The sequence below is a fragment of the Ambystoma mexicanum genome, chromosome 5p, assembly GCF_040938575.1.
Source record: "Ambystoma mexicanum isolate Mex_15411 chromosome 5p, UKY_AmexF1_1, whole genome shotgun sequence".
Lineage (NCBI taxonomy): Eukaryota > Metazoa > Chordata > Amphibia > Caudata > Ambystomatidae > Ambystoma > Ambystoma mexicanum.
Window position 1 is genome coordinate 740,005,542 of NC_090930.1, and position 20,813 is coordinate 740,026,354.

Here is a 20,813-nt window from a genome sequence, read left to right on the forward strand (position 1 = left end):
CTCTTCCTCCTCACTTTTCTCCAGTTCATCCTTTCTCCTACATATCCATGGTGAGTCTGCATTGGTCCGGGTGGCGTATAGTTTATCTAAACTTTCCCTTTCACTATTTCTTCCATCCTTCTCCATTCCTTCGTCTTCCTCACTACAAAAGTCATGTATAAATGGCAGTCCCCACTCCGTCTTTTGCCCCTTGATCGTTACTGTTTTTAAGTCTATTAGATCCTGTTCTCCTTTTTTTTCTCTACCAACCGCTCCCCTTTGCGCTGATGTCATTGCTACTTCTGTGTCTCTATAAACATACCTTCTTTCTTCACTCTCCCCTCTCCTCTCTTCTCTTTCCCCTTCATTTCTCTCCTCCATCTCTCTACCAATTTCCTCCCTTTTCCTTTTTAACTCCTCCATGACTTCACTACTCATCTTTTCCAATATCCTTTCATCCTCTTTCTTCCTTTCCCATCTTACCCTCTCCCTTTCTAATATACTCTCTATCGTTCTCCCTTCTTCATATTTCCTAGTCGTTTCTGATAGTAATCTCCTCTTCCACATTGCCATCTCCTTTTCCTTCTCTTCTTCTTCCTTTTTCTTTTCTCTTAGTACTGCTCTTGATACTCTTTCCGCCGCTTCTTTTACCCTTTCGGCTTCTCTCCTTTGCTCCTCAGTTCGTTCCCTTATTCTCTCCACCTCGTTCTTGCCTTCTTTCCTTTCCCTTGCTCTCTCTCTCTCTTCCCTCTCGAGCCGTTTGATCAGCTCATTCTGCTCATCCCTTAACTCCGCTAGTCGTTCCTCCAAAGTCCCTTCCCTTTCCCTTAACGGCTCTCCCCCGGTTATTTCACTCTCCCTGGTATTATCCTCGTCCGTTTTCCTTACTACCTCCTTCTCTTCTTCTGTTAATGAGCCTCGTAGTTTCAATAGTATCTGCGCAGCTACCCACTCATCCTGTCCTATTTCCGCAGTTTGTTCTTCTCCTGTCCTCCCCTTCTCTGCTGTCGTCTTCCTATGGACTGCATATGGTGGTGGGCTGTATGCTGGGTTCGAATACCCCTCAGCCGCTCTCAACTGTCCTCTTTTTATTTCTCCTAGTTCTCTTAAAGGGTACAGTCCCTCTCCCTCTGTTTTTACTACCTTTACTAGGGGTATAGCGTCGCTCTGTTCCTTTTTTATTTCATTTTCCTTTAAGGTGTTACTCTTTTCTCCTCCCTCTCGTCCGTCCCCCATGTTCTTTGGGCCTTCACTCTCCTTTTCCCCATTCTCTCCTTCCTTCTTAATCTCTTTCTCTTCCGATGTTTCCCCCACAGTGAACATTCCATTTGGTCCTGGTCGGGACCCTTGGAACATCCTCCATAAGTTAAACGCCTCCACGTGGTGTGTCAACTTCTTCCCCTTGTATGTGCTATGCAAATGATTTAATAGTGCCTGTTGGGTATATGGATCGAAGCTACCATTAGGCGGCCACGATATTGTCATTTTGTTGTCTGTCCCCTGTGTCCATTCTATGCTATACTTGATCAGTTTCTCCCTATGGGGTGACAGTGTTTTACATATGTGTTGTAGTGGGGTAGTGAGGGTGTTCCCCCACCCTCCCGATCCTGCCCCGTCTGACATAGTAACGCTCCACTTGTTATCCTCCCTCTATGTGGTAGTTATTATCTTGCTAACTCTTACAATACGCAGCCGTATACCTTTACCTGGCCCCGTTAAATTTGGGGACTTACGATAATCCACTAAAAATTATTAAAATATAGTATTTACATATATATATATATATTCTCTTCTTCCTTTTTCTCCTTTACGAAACACCCTTACGGCCCCCTGCGGCCGAGGCGCACGTAGCCCCCTGCGGGTGCGTACCCCTTGTGACGTTTTTATACAGCCGTCCTATTTTCAGTTGCTCCCCCTCCCTCTTCGGCACTGGCCGTGGCCGGCGTTCTCCGTGCGCAGCCACGTCCCCCGCTTCGCCTTCCCTCGATCAACTCGTTACCGTTTATCTCCGTTTCCACTCCCTTACCACAACTCTCTTTCCCACCGCGCTCAAAAACGAAAGATACTTGTGCTCGGGATTTCCTATGAGAGCCCTACTGGTGACGTCACCGATCTCTTCAAATTACTGATAAGTTCTTAATACACTTGCAATCTACCCCCGTTAACCCCACAGCTGTCTTCCTGTCTCGCCTGGAACAAGGTAATCAACAATATATATATAATCGGACTGCGCACGCTGCGTCGCCTCGCGTGTGATACGCCCCTCGACAGGAGGGCTTAACCAGCCAACTATCTTCCGTATTAGGCAACCAACTAGCTACCGCCTACAGGGAAACGTCATCTACCTATCGAGTTGCTTGCTCGAACAATAGGGATCCTCATCTACTCATTGATCGATAATTACCAAATCGTAGGAAACCACACACACACCCCTACACGTAGTGGCGATTTAGGCCAATCAGTGTCTACGAGAGGTTGCACGTGATGTTTTCGTGCTCCGCCCCCCTCTCTCGCGTAACGTAGCCGACTGCTATCGCACTCGTTCTGCTACCATTCATTTCATAGCCAACACTAAATTGTCAAACCTTCACCGCGCACCTGTGCAACACCTCCCACCTCCCTTATTTAATTCCTCCCCCCTCCCTCACAATTTCACGTTGCTTGTTGGGTGTGGCATACTCACCAAGTTCTCTTGATGCGGGGCCGCTCGACTGCGTGCACCCCTCCAAACGGCTCGCCACCTCCCCTCGTCTGGACCACGTCTGGACACTCGCCAACCACGGGCGGGATACTTCTCAACCAGCTCCCGAAGGCCAATATCCGGATTGCGCTGTCCGGTCTTCTCGCAGTTCTGCGATGGTCCTGTAGTCCTCAGAAGGGGGCAGCGGCAGAGGGGGCTGCGCCGCCGGGCCTCCTCGCAACGATAGTACTCGGAAAAATAAAAATAAATGCCGATCTTAAACAGATCTCAGCAGTGCCTCCAACTTGTCGGGGGGAAATTCTGCCGGGGTCGGCTGGGCCGTCCGCGGACCTCCGGGCAGGGAGGCCCCAACTCCTCCCGTATATCCCAAAGGGAATGAGTATGAGACACAAACAAGATGCAAGGTGATTCTGCTGTTTATTATGCAAACGGCAGGGATGGGTCGAGGAACATACGCGTCCGTCCTGACACACACACAATCGTGGGGCTCGCAGGCCCTTTTTACCTTAGTATGACGCGCTACTTGCGTCACCTTGGAAAGTTAGCAAAAAACCTATCGCCACTCTTAATTGGTTGCTCGAGTGGTAGGGTTAGTATAGCATACGTATAGAGAACAATGTTAGTGGTTGAGGGATAGTCAGGTGATATACTTGGGTTGTCCCTTCAATTTGATACATGAAAATTGTTACATGAAGACCCATGAGGATTGGTCAATGTTAATAGCGTCAGTGATAAGAGCCCCATGTTCTAATTGGTCCGCTCGCGAGCCTCCCAGTCTGGGACCATCGCTGTTCCCAGCTCACGGTGTACCTGTCATTTGCAACAATGTTTCACTAAGGTTATGTGTAGACAATGTGAAGACTTATTCATAAGCTGGAAGGCCGACTACTCCCACTGTCGCAGAGGTCCATTGAATTGTATCAGCCAGTGTCTTGTAACAGGGCTTCAGGCGTCTCCTCCCTCCTTGCCTTGGCATCCTGACAGGTTCGGCTTGGTCACGTGAGGTGGGACCGTGTTTGAGGCAGAATTCTGCACAATTAATATTGTTTTTCCACTATGTGCCTAGTTTAATTTGCAGGTGTGACTTTGATGTTGGCTCGCGGCGAGCGAGGTTGCAACATCGTGTCCTTGATCGTCTGCTTTCGGAATGTGAGTTTGCAACATTGAGACCTTGGCGGTCTGCTTTCGCCAGGCTCATTCTGCAGGATCAGCAACCTGACTCTTGTTCCTTTAACGTCCATGGAAGCTCTTGCTTGCGGCCTACTTGGGCCTGGTGTATAGATGGAACCGTTTGGTGCACAGGCGCTTTAGGTTGTGGTATCATATTGCCTTATTCCCAGTATCGTGTCTTTGTTATATTCCTCATTATGGCACCTGGTTTTAGGAGAAGCGTAAGCAAGCCTTTTAAATGAGTTCATTGTGCGTCTTGCGTTTCTGCGTTTTGGAAAACCCTATGTAAAAAATAATAAAGATGCACGTCCATGGGTGTGTTCATCGCCTATGTCATAGCACTGAGTATGTTCTTCGTGTAGATTGGTGTGGGAGTGTTCAGTGTGTATGTTTGTACAGGTGCGCTAATCGTTGCCTAGGTCGTCATGGCATCTCTAACGATGTGTTGGTTTAGTCGAGTTGATCTATGCCGCAGGTGTCGGCATGGGCAGGGCGAGCTGCCGGGCAGGTGGGTGGGCACATCCGTATGTTCTTGTACCATGGAATTTGGTCGTCTGGTAGACAGGCAAACTCTTCTCGTGGCGGGTGTCTAGGCCGTGACCCTCTAGGCCAAGCGCGAGGGGGGATTGGCGGGAGTTTCTGGTTCCATTCTCCCACTTCAGTATGTTGGTCAATCCCTCTGAAACGCAAAAAAGTTACATGATCATGACTCGGAAGGGGAAGTTAAAAAGTAAAAAAACACAAGGTAGGAGAGAGGTTAGCTTTACATGCCATGAGGCAGGAAGAGGTCTTCCAAGCACTGTTGTGTATGTTGGTCAATCACTCTGAAACGCAAAAGGAATGTGCACATAGAAATCAAAGCAGAGTCATCCAGAGAGAATATTTAATTCTTTTTTTTTTTCAAATTCTCAAAAGGAAGCTGCTATCAAATTGAACTATTCATCACAGCCACTGCTAGGAAATCTATGTGCATAAAATGACAATACACCCAAAGGAAAACAAAATATAGCTTTAACATGGCGGATTACTAAATTCAGAGTCCAGTCTACTAACCATTAGACCATGGAACCTAAATACCTACGCAAATGCCGAACTTCATTATGCCAAAACAGAGGCAGTCAGAAACAATATTTAATATTGCTTAATCATATGCCTCAAGAGGAAGAATTTGATCTACATGATCTATAAAGCACAGAGATTGCTATAGCACAACGTCAACATCGCTGTGTTTGTATGATATCACTCAATTGGGACTATGAATCTGTAAAAATTGTAAATGTGCTCTATATTGCCATTTCTGATTCAACGTTCTCAGGTGCATCTCGCAAGGGTTACATGGTGTAATGGTTAGCACTTTGGACTTTGAATCCAACGATCCGAGTTCAAGTCTCTTACACTCCATTTTCTAATTTCTCAAATTACAATTCAACAGAGTTAATATTCAGAAGTTCAGTCGACTCAGGTAGCCGTTTTCACACTCTCCTCTCTCTGCACGACTTTACATTTAAATGTACTTTGGTGCCTGATACCAATACAGTGATGCAACTACATATCGTTAATGTACAATCCCTAAGGTCAATCAGAGTGGGCACCCAGATATGTATCAGAAACATTTTCCACAGATGAATAATGTCCAACCTTAACTCTATGAAAAGAAAAATGTACACACTATGTGCAGTAGATTCTCTGCTCACTGGAACATGCAGAAACAACATTGATGTGAAAAGATTGGAAAAAGCCCTATTTTATTAACATTAAAAAATGTTATACAATTATTTTGGTGAATCATATTCACTTTCACAATCATTCCTATGTTTCAAGCAATTTGATGGTCTTATTAAATGTGTGAAAAATGTAATTCTTTGAGCTGACAAACTGTATGGAGAGCAAACTTTTTATAACTTACAAGAGTTATGAGTTCTAGAAAGTAGTGCATTTACTGATCAAGTGCCCTTGTTTAAATGTACTTACTTTATTTGGATCACACCTTTCTCGAAAGAAGAAATAAACTCTAAATTATCAGGAAACAAATCAACTGATTTTAGGGGCCTCCTGGGCTTTGAATGCAAATCGCTGAGATCAAAAGCCAGTTTGATAGCCATTATACCTTGGAGCTTTGGAGATATGAGAGTGGGCAGTTTCTTTGTGGCAAAAGAGAGTCATCCCCAGAAACTATTAATATTTTTTGGTCAAAGAAGACTGTCATCAAAGTGGGCTGTAAAGCAAAGCTATTGCTGTTATATTTATCTGCAAATGAAAGGCAACTCTAAAAGAGAAGCAGCCCCAAGGTCCCACCGAGATTTGAACTCGGATTGCTGGATTCAGAGTCCAGAGGGCTAACCATTACACCATGGAATCTACATATTCTGTAGCATGATGCACTTCATTCTGGCAAAACAGAGCACATCAGAGAAAATATGTAATATTCCTATATCATTAGACTCCAGAGGAAGAATTTGATCCAAATGAGGCATGAAGCCAATACTTTGTGATTGCACAGCATCCAACAGCAACAGTGCTGCTTCGATATAATATCAGTAAACGGTTACTATAGGTCAGTAAAAATCTTGACTGTGCCCTATATTCTCATTGCCCTTATGAAGCTCTGCCCAACAAGGGTTCCATGGTTTTATGGTTAGCACTTTAGACTTTGAATCCAGCGATCCGAGTTCAAGTCTCGGTGGAACCTCTCTCTTGCTCTAACACACTTTGTCTCCTTTTTGTCTTAAATTATAGGCCAAAGATAGTAATATTCATAAGGTTAGTGGTGTAGGGTATTCATTTTCGCACTCACTCTCTGGCATAACTTTTCATGAAAATCCACTTTTGTGCCTAGCACCTTAACATTATGCATTTTTTTTAAATGTATGAACAGTGAGGTCATTCTGAGTCGATGGGCAGATCTGCATCGGAAACATGCATAAAAGATTTGAAATTTTCAAACTTAACTCAATGTTAAGAAACATGCTCAATCTGTGACCCAATGGATTCTCTTTTTATTTGAAGATGCAGCAACAACATTAATAATACCATGTTGGGAAAAGCAGCTCTATTGTATCGCCATTCTCTTTCAAAATTGTTAAAGAGTTAATCCTATGAAAAGCAACCACATTCAGAATCAATGATATTAATCAAGCGTCTTAACAGTCTTTACATGTTTGTAAAATGAAGGTATCAGTTTGAGATGAAAAATAGAACGGAGAACACACTTTTCTTAATTCACAAAAGGCCTGAGGTGTATAAATACTGTTTGTACCGACCAAGGGCCCATTCGTGAATGTACTTACTTTAGTTGGATCATACCTTTCTTCAAAGAAGACATCCACAATAAACGATAAGGGAAAGGTTTGACTGATGGTAAGCTCTTACAGAGATTTGAATGCAAATTATTGGATTCAACCTCCAGGGTGCTACCATTACACCATGGGTCTTTCACACCACAGAAAGTGGGGGGTTTCATTGTGGCTAAAGAGCGTCATCCATGGAAAATCTTTCTTTTTTCAAATGCACCCAGGGAATAATGCTATGAAAGTGGGCGACACAGCAGCGTCATTGCTATTAAAACAAGACACTGAGAGGAAAACAAACACAGTAATTCCCAAGGTCCCACCGATATTTGAACTCGGATCACTGGATTCAGAGTCCAGAGTGCTAACCATTACACCATGGAACCTACGTACTTAGTGACATGATGAACGTCATTGCAGCAAAAAAAGAGCCTTTTAGAGAATGTATGCAATATTCTTTTATCTTATGCCTCCAGAGGAAGAATCCTATCCAAATGAGCTGTAAAGCAAAGAGTTTGCTATTGCGCAACAACCAACTAAACAGTTCCACATTTGCACAATATCCGTGGGCTAGGAATATGAGTTTGTTAAAATGATGCATGAGATCTCGATTCTCATTTCTGTTACAACTCTGTCATGTTGCACCAGCAAGGGGCCCATGGTGTAATGGTTAGCAAAGAACATTACTGAAGGGCCCCTCGGCCAGCCAGAAAGCCAAAATGGAGAGAACGGGCATGAACTGGCTGTGAATGAGCTTCAAAATGCGTTCACAGGTAATTGAACTGGTGATCTCCTCAGTTTATTCACCTGGAACTCCTATCAATAGCAACAGTCGGCAGCTGGGTTGCCAGACATTTAGTCGAAAAAAATTTGTCGACAGGACATTTGGTCGAAAACCAAATGGTCGAATTGTTTTTGTTTTTTATTTTCACATTTTTTTTGGGGGGGGTTTCGGGGGGTCCCCCCAACCCCCTTTTTTTCTAAAAACCCCTTTTTTTCCCTAAACTACAACCTAAAATATATATATATAAATAAATAAAAAAATCGACCATTTGGCTTTCGACCAAATTACGTCGACCAAATGTCCGGACAGCGGCAGCTGGTCTGTGTCAGTAATGGCAATTTGATTTTGCCATTTTCACAACTCCCTAATAAATGAACAAAATGTTCCATTTGTAGGCACAGTTACATGCTATGGTATGTATACCATGCTTAATAACCACCATAGGAGGCTCAGAGCACCATCCGCATTCTTACGTACAAAACATGTAAGGAAATAATCAGATCTTTTGCTCTGCAGGAGTCAGGCTTCTTTAAAGCCTGACAAAGTGGCAGAGTGCCATTGTAAACTGAGGCATGATGAAACCATGCCCAAGAACCCAGGCAGGTTAAACCCTTCCACTCATGCCCCTAGGCCCCGAATGGCCACGAACGGCCAGGTTCTTCTTCTTCTTCTTCTTCTTAATTATCGGAAGCGTGGGCGGACCCACGCAGGCGCTTCCCCAGCTGGCATGGATTATGGACACTTTTAACATAGGGTGGTTTTTCAACCTTATCTCCTCTGGAAGCAAAGCGCTGGACAGGGTTTCCTGTACGTTTTTGAGGTTCACAGGGAACTATGTGTGGATGTTTCTTGGTGTGAAAAGCATGACACCTTTTGGGGTGACACCAGGCTCTTCTGGGAGTTAATTTGCATAATCTCTACTTTCTATTTTATGTGACATGGGCTGCAGTTACATTGTTCTGTTAATAGAGGGCAACACACAGGTCATAGTTCCAAACAGGGGTGCACGGTCTGCTTGCTAGCTTACATTTACAGTTCTATTTGGGATTCACTGCCTTTTCATAAACTGAGTACTCTTCCGGAGTATTTCTAACTTATGTAGGTGTTTTGGGGGTGTTACGTGCCTTTGTATGACTGCTGCAAACCACTTGATATTAGACATTGATTGGAAACGACATAAAAAATCCTGACAAATATTGTAAGCGGACATAAAATGACCTATATTAGCTAATATAAGTAAACAGACATCACTCCCCTCTCTCCACAAAAAGGGATGTATGCGTACACAAAAAATAAAAATGAAAAACAAGCAACTACAGCAGTTAAAATCTAAAAATGTAAATTCAGTTACATGATCATGACTTGGAAGGGGAAGCTAAAAAGTAAAAAAATACAAGGTAGGAGAGAGTTTAGCTTTACATGCCATGAGGGAGGAAAAGGTCTTCCAAGCACTGTTGTGTATGTTGGTCAATCCCTCTGAAACGCAAAAGGAATGTGCACATAGAAATCAAAGCAGAGTCATCCAGAGAGACTATTTAATTTTTTTTTTTTCAAATTCTCAAAAGGAAGCTGCTATCAAATTGAACTATTCATCACAGCCACTGCTAGGAAATCTATGTGCATAAAATGACAATACACCCAAAGGAAAACAAAATATAGCTTTAACATGTCGGATTACTAAATTCAGAGTCCAGCCTACTAACCATTAGACCATGGAACCTAAATACCTACGCAAATGCCGAACTTCATTATGCCAAAACAGAGGCAGTCAGAAACAATATTTAATATTGCTTAATCATATGCCTCAAGCGGAACAATTTGATCTACATGATCTATAAAGCACAGAGATTGCTATAGCACAACGTCAATCGACAACATCGCTGTGTTTGTATGATATCACTCAATTGGGACTATGAATCTGTAAAAATTGTAAATGTGCTCTATATTGCCATTTCTGATTCAACGCTCTCAGGTGCATCTCGCAAGGGTTACATGGTGTAATGGTTAGCACTTTGGACTTTGAATCCAACGATCCGAGTTCAAGTCTCGGTGGAACCATTATCTTGCTCTTACACTCCATTTTCTAATTTCTCAAATTACAATTCAACAGAGTTAATATTCAGAAGTTTAGTCGACTCAGGTAGCCGTTTTCACACTCTCTCTCTCTCTGCATGACATTACATTTAAATGTACTTTGGTGCCTGATACCAATACAGTGATGCAACTACATATTGTTAATGTACAATCCCTAAGGTCAATCAGAGTGGGCACCCAGATATGTATCAGAAACATTTTCCACAGATGAATAATGTCCAACCTTAACTCTATGAAAAGAAAAATGTACACACTATGTGCAGTAGATTCTCTGCTCACTGGAACATGCAGAAACAACATTGATGTGAAAAGATTGGAAAAAGCCCTATTTTATTAACATTAAAAAATGTTATACAATTATTTTGGTGAATCATATTCACGTTCACAATCATTCCTATGTTTCAAGCAATTTGATGGTCTTATTAAATGTGTAAAAAATGTAATTCTTTGAGCTGACAAACTGTATGGAGAGCAAACTTTTTATAACTTACAAGAGTTATGAGTTCTAGAAAGTAGTGCATTTACTGATCAAGTGCCCTTGTTTAAATGTACTTACTTTATTTGGATCATACCTTTCTCGAAAGAAGAAATAAACTCTAAATTATCAGGAAACAAATCAACTGATTTTAGGGGCCTCCTGGGCTTTGAATGCAAATCGCTGAGATCAAAAGCCAGTTTGATAGCCATTATACCTTGGAGCTTTGGAGATATGAGAGTGGGCAGTTTCTTTGTGGCAAAAGAGAGTCATCCCCAGAAACTATTAATATTCTTTGGTCAAAGAAGACTGTCATCAAAGTGGGCTGTAAAGCAAAGCTATTGCTGTTATATCTATCTGCAAATGAAAGGCAACTCTAAAAGAGAAGCAGCCCCAAGGTCCCACCGAGATTTGAACTCGGATCGCTGGATTCAGAGTCCAGAGGGCTAACCATTACACCATGGAACCTACATATTCTGTACCATGATGCACTTCATTCTGGCAAAACAGAGCACATCAGAGAAAATATGTAATATTCCTATATCATTAGACTCCAGAGGAAGAATTTGATCCAAATGAGGCATGAAGCCAATACTTTGTGATTGCACAGCATCCAACAGCAACAGTGCTGCTTCGATATAATATCAGTAAACGGTTACTATAGGTCAGTAAAAATCTTGACTGTGCCCTATATTCTCATTGCCCTTATGAAGCTCTGCCCAACAAGGGTTCCATGGTGTAATGGTTAGCACTTTAGACTTTGAATCCAGCGATCCGAGTTCAAGTCTCGGTGGAACCTCTCTCTTGCTCTAACATACTTTGTCTCCTTTTTGTCTTAAATTATAGGCCAAAGATAGTAATATTTATAAGGTTAGTGGTGTAGGGTATTCATTTTCGCACTCACTCTCTGGCATAACTTTTCATGAAAATCCACTTTTGTGCCTAGCACCTTAACATTATGCATTTTTTTTAAATGTATGAACAGTGAGGTCATTCTGAGTCGGTGGGCAGATCTGCATCGCAAACATACATAAAAGATTTGAAATTTTCAAACTTAACTCAATGTTAAGAAACATGCTCAATCTGTGACCCAATGGATTCTCTTTTTACTTGAAGATGCAGCAACAACATTAATAATACCATTTTGGGAAAAGCAGCTCTATTGTATCGCCATTCTCTTTCAAAATTGTTAAAGAGTTAATCCTATGAAAAGCGACCACATTCAGAATCAATGATATTAATCAAGCGTCTTAACAGTCTTTACATGTTTGTAAAATGAAGGTATCAGTTTGAGATGAAAAATAGAACGAAGAACACACTTTTCTTAATTCACAAAAGGCCTGAGGTGTATAAATACTGTTTGTACCGACCAAGGGCCCATTCGTGAATGTACTTACTTTAGTTGGATCATACCTTTCTTCAAAGAAGACATCCACAATAAACGATAAGGGAAAGGTTCGACTGATGGTAAGCTCTTACAGAGATTTGAATGCAAATTATTGGATTCAACCTCCAGGGTGCTACCATTACACCATGGGTCTTTCACACTACAGAAAGTGGTGGGTTTCATTGTGGCTAAAGAGCGTCATCCATGGAAAATCTTTCTTTTTTCAAATGCACCCAGGGAATAATGCTATGAAAGTGGGCGACACAGCAGCTTCATTGCTATTAAAACAAGACACTGAGAGGAAAACAAACACAGTAATTCCCAAGGTCCCACCGATATTTGAACTCGGATCACTGGATTCAGAGTCCAGAGTGCTAACCATTACACCATGGAACCTACGTACTTAGTGACATGATGAACGTCATTGCAGCAAAAAAAGAGCATTTTAGAGAATGTATGCAATATTCTTTTATCTTATGCCTCCAGAGGAAGAATCCTATCCAAATGAGCTGTAAAGCAAAGAGTTTGCTATTGCGCAACAACCAACTAAACAGTTCCACATTTGCACAATATCCGTGGGCTAGGAATATGAGTTTGTTAAAATGATGCATGAGATCTCGATTCTCATTTCTGTTACAACTCTGTCATGTTGCACCAGCAAGGGGCCCATGGTGTAATGGTTAGCAAAGAACATTACTCAAGGGCCCCTCGGCCAGCCAGAAAGCCAAAATGGAGAGAACGGGCATGAACTGGCTGTGAATGAGCTTCAAAATGCGTTCACAGGTAGTTGAACTGGTGATCTCCTCAGTTTATTCACCTGGAACTCATGTCAATAGCAACAGTCGGCAGCTGGGTTGCCAGACATTTCGTCGAAACAAATTTGTCGACAGGACATTTGGTCGAAACCATTTGGTCGAAAACCAAATGGTCTAATTTTTTTTGTTTTTTATTTTCACTTTTTTGTTTTTTTTGGGGGGGAGTTTGGGGGGTCCCCCCAACCCCCTTTTTTTCCCTAAACTACAACCTAAAAAATATATATATAAATAAAAAAAAAATCGACCATTTGGTTTTCGACCAAATTACGTCGACGAAATGTCTTTCGACGAAATGTCCGGACAGCGGCAGCTGGTCTGTGTCAGTAATGGCAATTTGATTTTGCCATTTTCACAACTCCCTAATAAATGAACAAAATGTTCCATTTGTAGGCACAGTTACATGCTATGGTATGTATACCATGCTTAATAACCACCATAGAAGGCTCAGAGCACCATCCGCATTCTTACGTACAAAACATGTAAGGAAATAATCAGATCTTTTGCTCTGCAGGAGTCAGGCTTCTTTAAAGCCTGACAAAGCGGCAGAGTGCCATTGTAAACTGAGGCATGATGAAACCATGCCCAAGAACCCAGGCAGGTTAAACCCTTCCACTCATGCCCCTAGGCCCCAAACGGCCAGGTTCTATAGACAGGGCATCTGGCATGGATTATGGACACTTTTAACATAGGGTGGTTTTTCAACCTTATCTCCTCTGGGAGCAAAGCGCTGGACAGGGTTTCCTGTACGTTTTTGAGGTTCGCAGGGATCTATGTGTGGATGTTTCTTGGTGTGAAAAGCATGACACCTTTTGGGGTGACACCAGGCTCTTCTGGGAGTTAATTTGCATAATCTCTACTTTCTATTTTATGTGACATGGGCTGCAGTTACATTGTTCTGTTAATAGAGGGCAACACACAGGTCATAGTTCCAAACAGGGGTGCACGGTCTGCTTGCTAGCTTACATTTACAGTTCTATTTGGGATTCACCGCCTTTTCATAAACTGAGTACTATTCCGGAGTATTTCTAACTTATGTAGGTGTTTTGGGGGTGTTACGTGCCTTTGTATGACTGCTGCAAACCACTTGATATTAGACATTGATTGGAAACGACATAAAAAATCCTGACACATATTGTAAGCGGACATAAAATGACCTATACTAGCTAATATAAGTAAACAGACATCACTCCCCCCTCCCCACAAAAAGGGATGTATGCGTACACGAAAAATAAAAATGAAAAACAAGCAACTACTGCAGTTAAAATCTAAAAATGTAAATTCAGTTACATGATCATGACTCGGAAGGGGAAGTTAAAAAGTAAAAAAACACAAGGTAGGAGAGAGGTTAGCTTTACATGCCATGAGGCAGGAAGAGGTCTTCCAAGCACTGTTGTGTATGTTGGTCAATCCCTCTGAAACGCAAAAGGAATGTGCACATAGAAATCAAAGCAGAGTCATCCAGAGAGACTATTTAATTGTTTTTTTTTCAAATTCTCAAAAGGAAGCTGCTATCAAATTGAACTATTCATCACAGCCACTGCTAGGAAATCTATGTGCATAAAATGACAATACACCCAAAGGAAAACAAAATATAGCTATAACATGTCGGATTACTAAATTCAGAGTCCAGCCTACTAACCATTAGACCATGGAACCTAAATTCTTACGCAAATGCTGAACTTCATTATGCCAAAACAGAGGCAGTCAGAAACAATATTTAATATTGCTTAATCATATGCCTCAAGAGGAAGAATTTGATCTACATGATCTATAAAGCACAGAGATTGCTATAGCACAACGTCAATCGACAACATCGCTGTGTTTGTATGATATCAGTCAATTGGGACTATGAATCTGTAAAAATTGTAAATGTGCTCTTTATTGCCATTTCTGATTCAACGCTCTCAGGTGCATCTCACAAGGGTTCCATGGTGTAATGGTTAGCACTTTGGACTTTGACTCCAATGATCCGAGTTCAAGTCTCGGTGGGACCATTATCTTGCTCTTACACTCCATTTTCTAATTTCTCAAATTACAATTCAACAGAGTTAATATTCAGAAGTTCAGTGGACTCAGGTAGCCGTTTTCACACTCTCTCTCTCTCTGCACGACATAACTTTTAAATGCACTTTGGTGCCTGATACCAATACAGTGATGCAACTACATATCGTTAATGTACAATCCCTAAGGTCAATCAGAGTGGGCACCCAGATATCTCTCAGAAACATTTTCCACAGATCAATAAGGTCCAACCTTAACTCTATGAAAAGAAAAATGTACACACTATGTGCAGTAGATTCTCTGCTCACTGGAACATGCAGAAACAACATTGATGTGAAAAGATTGGAAAAAGCCCTATTTTATTAACATTAAAAATGTTATACAATTATTTTGGTGAATCATATTCACTTTCACAATCATTCCTATGTTTCAAGCAATTTGATGGTCTTATTAAATGTGTGAAACATGTAATTCTTTGAGCTGACAAACTGTATGGAGAGCAAACTTTTTATAACTTACAAGAGTTATGAGTTCTAGAAAGTAGTGCATTTACTGATCAAGTGCCCTTGTTTAAATGTACTTACTTTATTTGGATCACACCTTTCTCGAAAGAAGAAATAAACTCTAAATTATCAGGAAACAATTCAACTGATTTTAGGGGCCTCCTGGGCTTTGAATGCAAATCGCTGAGATCAAAAGCCACTTTAATAGCCATTATACCTTGGAGCTTTGGAGATATGAGAGTGGGCAGTTTCTTTGTGGCAAAAGAGAGTCATCCCAGAAACTATTAATATTCTTTGGTCAAAGAAGACTGCCATCAAAGTGGGCTGTAAAGCAAAGCTATTGCTGTCATATATATCTGCAAATGAAAGGCAACTCTAAAAGAGAAGCAGCCCCAAGGTCCCACCAAGATTTGAACTCGGATCGCTGGATTCAGAGTCCAGAGGGCTAACCATTACACCATGAAACATACATATTCAGTAGCATGATGCCCTTCATTGTGGCAAAACAGAGCACATCAGAGAAAATATGTAATATTCCTATATGATTAGACTCCAGAGGAAGAATTTGATCCAAATGAGGCATGAAGCCAATACTTTGCGATTGCACAGCATCCAACAGCAACAGTGCTGCTTCGATATAATATCAGTAAACGGTTACTATAGGTCAGTAAAAATCTTGATTGTGCCCTATATTCTCATTGCCCTCATGAAGCTTTGCCCAACAAGGGTTCCATGGTGTAATGGTTAGCACTTTTGACTTTGAATCCAGCGATCTGAGTTCAAGTCTCGGTGGAACCTCTCTATTGCTCTAACACATTTTGTCTCCTTTTTGTCTTAAATTATAGGCCAAAGATAGTAATATTCATAAGGCTAGTGGTGTAGGGTATTCATTTTCGCTCTCACTCTCTGGCATAACTTTTCATAAAAATCCACTTTTGTGCCTAGCACCTTAACCTTTATGCATTTGTTTTAAATGTATGAACAGTGAGGTCATTCTGAGTCGATGGGCAGATCTGCATCGGAAACATACATAAAAGATTTGAAATTTTCAAACTTAACTCAATGTTAAGAAACATGCTCAATCTGTGACCCAATGGATTATCTTTTTACTTGAAGATGCAGCAACAACATTAATAATACCATTTTGGGAAGAGCAGCTCTATTGTATCGCCATTCTCTTTCAAAATTGTTAAAGGGTTAATCCTATGAAAAGCGACCACATTCAGAATCAATTATATTAATCAAGCGTCTTAACAGTCTTTACATGTTTGTAAAATGAAGGTATCAGTTTGAGATGAAAAATAGAACAAAGAACAGACTTTTCTTAATTCACAAAAGGCCTGAGGTGTATAAATACTGTTTGTACCGACCAAGGGCCCATTCGTGAATGTACTTATTTTAGTTGGATCATACCTTTCTTCAAAGAAGACATCCACAATAAACGATAAGGGAAAGGTTCGACTGATGGTAAGCTCTTACAGAGATTTGAATGCAAATTATTGGATTCAACCTCCAGGGTGCTACCATTACACCATGGGTCTTTCACACCACAGAAAGTGGTGGGTTTCATTGTGGCTAAAGAGCGTCATCCATGGAAAATCTTTCTTTTTTCAAATGCACCCAGGGAATAATGCTATGAAAGTGGGTGACACAGCAGCGTCATTGCTATTAAAACAAAACACTGAGAGGAAAACAAACACAGTAATTCACAAGGTCCCACCGCGATTTGAACTCAGATCGCTGGATTCAGAGTCCAGAGTGCTAACCATTACACTATGGAACCTACATACTTAGTGACATGATGAACGTCATTGCAGCAAAAAAGAGTCTTTTAGAGAATGTATGCAATATTCTTTTATCTTATGCCTCCAGAGGAAGAATCCTATCCAAATGAGCTGTAAAGCAAAGAGTTTGCTATTGCGCAACAACCAACTAAACAGTTCCACATTTGCACAATATCCGTGGGCTAGGAATATGAGTTTGTTAAAATGATGCATGAGATCTCGATTCTCATTTCTGTTACAACTCTGTCAGGTTGCACCAGCAAGGGGCCCATGGTGTAATGGTTAGCAAAGAACATTACTGAAGGGCCCCTGGGCCAGCCAGAAAGCCAAAATGGAGAGAACGGGCATGAACTGGTTGTGAATGAGCTTCAAAATGCGTTCACAGGTAATTGAACTGGTGATCTCCTCAATTTATTCACCTGGAACTCCTGTCAATAGCAACAGTCTGCAGCTGGGTTGCCAGACATTTCGTCAAAAAAAATTTGTCGACAGGACATTTGGTCGAAACCATTTGGTCGAAAACCAAATGGTCGAATTGTTTTTGTTTTTTATTTTCACTTTTGTTTTTTTTTTTGGGGGGTTTTGGGGGAGTCCCCCCAACCTCCTTTTTTTCTAAAAACCCCCTTTTTTTCCCTAAACTACAACCTAAAAAATATATATATAAATAAATAAAAAAATCGACCATTTGGCTTTCGACCAAATTACGTCGACCAAATGTCTTTCGACGAAATGTCCGGACAGCGGCAGCTGGTCTGTGTCAGTAATGGCAATTTGATTTTGCCATTTTCACAATCCCTAATAAATGAACAAAATGTTCCATTTGTAGGCACAGTTACATGCTATGGTATGTATACCATGCTTAATAACCACCATAGGAGGCTCAGAGCACCATCCGCATTCTTACGTACAAAACATGTAAGGAAATAATCAGATCTTTTGCTCTGCAGGAGTCAGGCTTCTTTAAAGCCTGACAAAGCAGCAGAGTGCCATTGTAAACTGAGGCATGATGAAACCATGCCCAAGAAACCAGGCAGGTTAAACCCTTCCACTCATGCCCCTAGGCCCCGAACGGCCAGGTTCTTAAGACAGGGCAGCTGGCATGGATTATGGACACTTTTAACATAGGGTGGTTTTTCAACCTTATCTCCTCTGGGAGCAAAGCGCTGGACAGGGTTTCCTGTACGTTTTTGAGGTTCGCAGGGATCTATGTGTGGATGTTTCTTGGTGTGAGAAGCATGACACCTTTTGGGGTGACACCAGGCTCTTCTGGGAGTTAATTTGCATAATCTCTACTTTCTATTTTATGTGACATGGGCTGCAGTTACATTGTTCTGTTAATAGAGGGCAACACACAGGTCATAGTTCCAAACAGGGGTGCACGGTCTGCTTGCTAGCTTACATTTACAGTTCTATTTGGGATTCACCGCCTTTTCATAAACTGAGTACTCTTCCGGAGTATTTCTAACTTATGTAGGTGTTTTGGGGGTGTTACGTGCCTTTGTATGACTGCTGCAAACCACTTGATATTAGACATTGATTGGAAACGACATAAAAAATCCTGACACATATTGTAAGCGGACATAAAATGAGCTATATTAGCTAATATAAGTAAACAGACATCACTCCCCCCTCCCCACAAAAAGGGATGTATGCGTACACAAAAAATAAAAATGAAAAACAAGCAACTACTGCAGTTAAAATCTAAAAATGTAAATTCAGTTACATGATCATGACTCGGAAGGGGAAGTTAAAAAGTAAAAAAACACAAGGTAGGAGAGAGGTTAGCTTTACATGCCATGAGGGAGGAAGAGGTCTTCCAAGCACTGTTGTGTATGTTGGTAAATCCCTCTGAAACGCAAAAGGAATGTGCACATAGAAATCAAAGCAGAGTCATCCAGAGAGTCTATTTAATTCTTTTTTTTTCAAATTCTCAAAAGGAAGCTGCTATCAAATTGAACTATTCATCACAGCCACTGCTAGGAAATCTATGTGCATAAAATGACAATACACCCAAAGGAAAACAAAATATAGCTATAACATGTCGGATTACTAAATTCAGAGTCCAGCCTACTAACCATTAGACCATGGAACCTAAATACTTACGCAAATGCTGAACTTCATTATGCCAAAACAGAGACAGTCAGAAACAATATTTAATATTGCTTAATCATATGCCTCAAGAGGAAGAATTTGATCTCCATGATCTATAAAGCACAGAGATTGCTATAGCACAACGTCAATCGACAACATCGCTGTGTTTGTATGATATCAGTCAATTGGGACTATGAATCTGTAAAAATTGTAAATGTGCTCTATATTGACATTTCTGATTCAACGCTCTCAAGTGCATCTCGCAAGGGTTCCATGGTGTAATGGTTAGCACTTTGGACTTTGAATCCAACGAACCGAGTTGAAGTCTCGGTGGAACCATTATCTTGCTCTTACACTCCATTTTCTAATTTCTCAAATTACAATTCAACAGAGTTAATATTCAGAAGTTCAGTCGACTCAGGTAGCCGTTTTCACACTCTCTCTCTCTCTGCACGACATTACATTTAAATGCACTTTGGTGCCCGATACCAATACAGTGATGCAACTACATATCGTTAATGTACAATCCCTACGGTCAATCAGAGTGGGCACCCAGATATCTCTCAGAAACATTTTCCACAGATGAATAATGTCCAACCTTAACTCTATGAAAAGAAAAATGTACACACTATGTGCAGTAGATTCTCTGCTCACTGGAACATGCAGAAACAACATTGATGTGAAAAGATTGGAAAAAGCCCTATTTTATTAACATTAAAAAATGTTATACAATTATTTTGGTGAATCATATTCACTTTCACAATCATTCCTATGTTTCAAGCAATTTGATGGTCTTATTAAATGTGTAAAAAATGTAATTCTTTGAGCTGACAAACTGTATGGAGAGCAACATTTTTATAACTTACAAGAGTTATGAGTTCTAGAAAGTAGTGCATTTACTGATCAAGTGCCCTTGTTTAAATGTACTTACTTTATTTAGATCACACCTTTCTCGAAAGAAGAAATAAACTCTAAATTATCAGGAAACAATTCAACTGATTTTAGGGGCCTCCTGGGCTTTGAATGCAAATCGCTGAGATCAAAAGCCAGTTTAATAGCCATTATACCTTGGAGCTTTGGAGATATGAGAGTGGGCAGTTTCTTTGTGGCAAAAGAGAGTCATCCCCAGAAACTATTAATAATTCTTTGGTCAAAGAAGACTGCCATCAAAGTGGGCTGTAAAGCAAAGCTATTGCTGTTATATCTATCTGCAAATGAAAGGCAACTCTAAAAGAGAAGCAGCCCCAAGGTCCCACGGAGATTTTAACTCGGATTGCTGGATTCAGAGTCCAGAATGCTAACCATTACACCATGGAACCTACATAATCCGTAGCATGATGCACTTCATTCTGGCAAAACAGAGCACATCAGAGAAAATATGTAATATTCCTATATCATTAGACTCCAGAGGAAGAATTTGATCCAAATGAGGCATGAAGCCAATACTTTGCGATTGCACAGCATCCAACAGCAACAGTGCTGCTTCGATATAATATCAGTAAACGGTTACTATAGGTCAGTAAAAATCTTGACTGTGCCCTATATTCTCATTGCACGTATGAAGCTTTGCCCAAAAAGGGTTCCATGGTGTAATGGTTAGCACTTTAGCCTTTGAATCCAGCGATCCGAGTTCAAGTCTCGGTGGAATCTCTCTCTTGCTCTAACACACTTTGTCTCCTTTTTGTCTTAAATTATAGGCCAAAGATAGTAATATTCATAAGGTTAGTGGTGTAGGGTATTCA

The 20,813-nt window shown here is 41.0% G+C and overlaps 9 non-coding genes across 9 annotated transcripts; 5 read left to right on the plus strand and 4 right to left on the minus strand.

Moving 5' to 3' along the window:
• Positions 1-7,451: 7,451 nt before the first annotated feature.
• On the minus strand, positions 7,452-7,523 carry TRNAQ-CUG (transfer RNA glutamine (anticodon CUG)). Its single transcript has one exon. It is a non-coding gene; the product is annotated as a tRNA-Gln (tRNA).
• Positions 7,524-9,907: 2,384 nt separating this feature from the next.
• On the plus strand, positions 9,908-9,979 carry TRNAQ-UUG (transfer RNA glutamine (anticodon UUG)). The gene has a single exon. It is a non-coding gene; the product is annotated as a tRNA-Gln (tRNA).
• Positions 9,980-10,886: 907 nt separating this feature from the next.
• Positions 10,887-10,958, minus strand: TRNAQ-CUG (transfer RNA glutamine (anticodon CUG)). Its single transcript has one exon. It is a non-coding gene; the product is annotated as a tRNA-Gln (tRNA).
• Positions 10,959-11,217: 259 nt separating this feature from the next.
• TRNAQ-UUG (transfer RNA glutamine (anticodon UUG)) lies at positions 11,218-11,289 on the plus strand. Its single transcript has one exon. It is a non-coding gene; the product is annotated as a tRNA-Gln (tRNA).
• Positions 11,290-12,201: 912 nt separating this feature from the next.
• Positions 12,202-12,273, minus strand: TRNAQ-CUG (transfer RNA glutamine (anticodon CUG)). Its single transcript has one exon. It is a non-coding gene; the product is annotated as a tRNA-Gln (tRNA).
• A 2,341-nt stretch (positions 12,274-14,614) lies between these two features.
• On the plus strand, positions 14,615-14,686 carry TRNAQ-UUG (transfer RNA glutamine (anticodon UUG)). Its single transcript has one exon. It is a non-coding gene; the product is annotated as a tRNA-Gln (tRNA).
• A 1,236-nt stretch (positions 14,687-15,922) lies between these two features.
• TRNAQ-UUG (transfer RNA glutamine (anticodon UUG)) lies at positions 15,923-15,994 on the plus strand. Its single transcript has one exon. It is a non-coding gene; the product is annotated as a tRNA-Gln (tRNA).
• A 913-nt stretch (positions 15,995-16,907) lies between these two features.
• Positions 16,908-16,979, minus strand: TRNAQ-CUG (transfer RNA glutamine (anticodon CUG)). The gene has a single exon. It is a non-coding gene; the product is annotated as a tRNA-Gln (tRNA).
• Positions 16,980-19,338: 2,359 nt separating this feature from the next.
• Positions 19,339-19,410, plus strand: TRNAQ-UUG (transfer RNA glutamine (anticodon UUG)). The gene has a single exon. It is a non-coding gene; the product is annotated as a tRNA-Gln (tRNA).
• Positions 19,411-20,813: the final 1,403 nt, after the last annotated feature.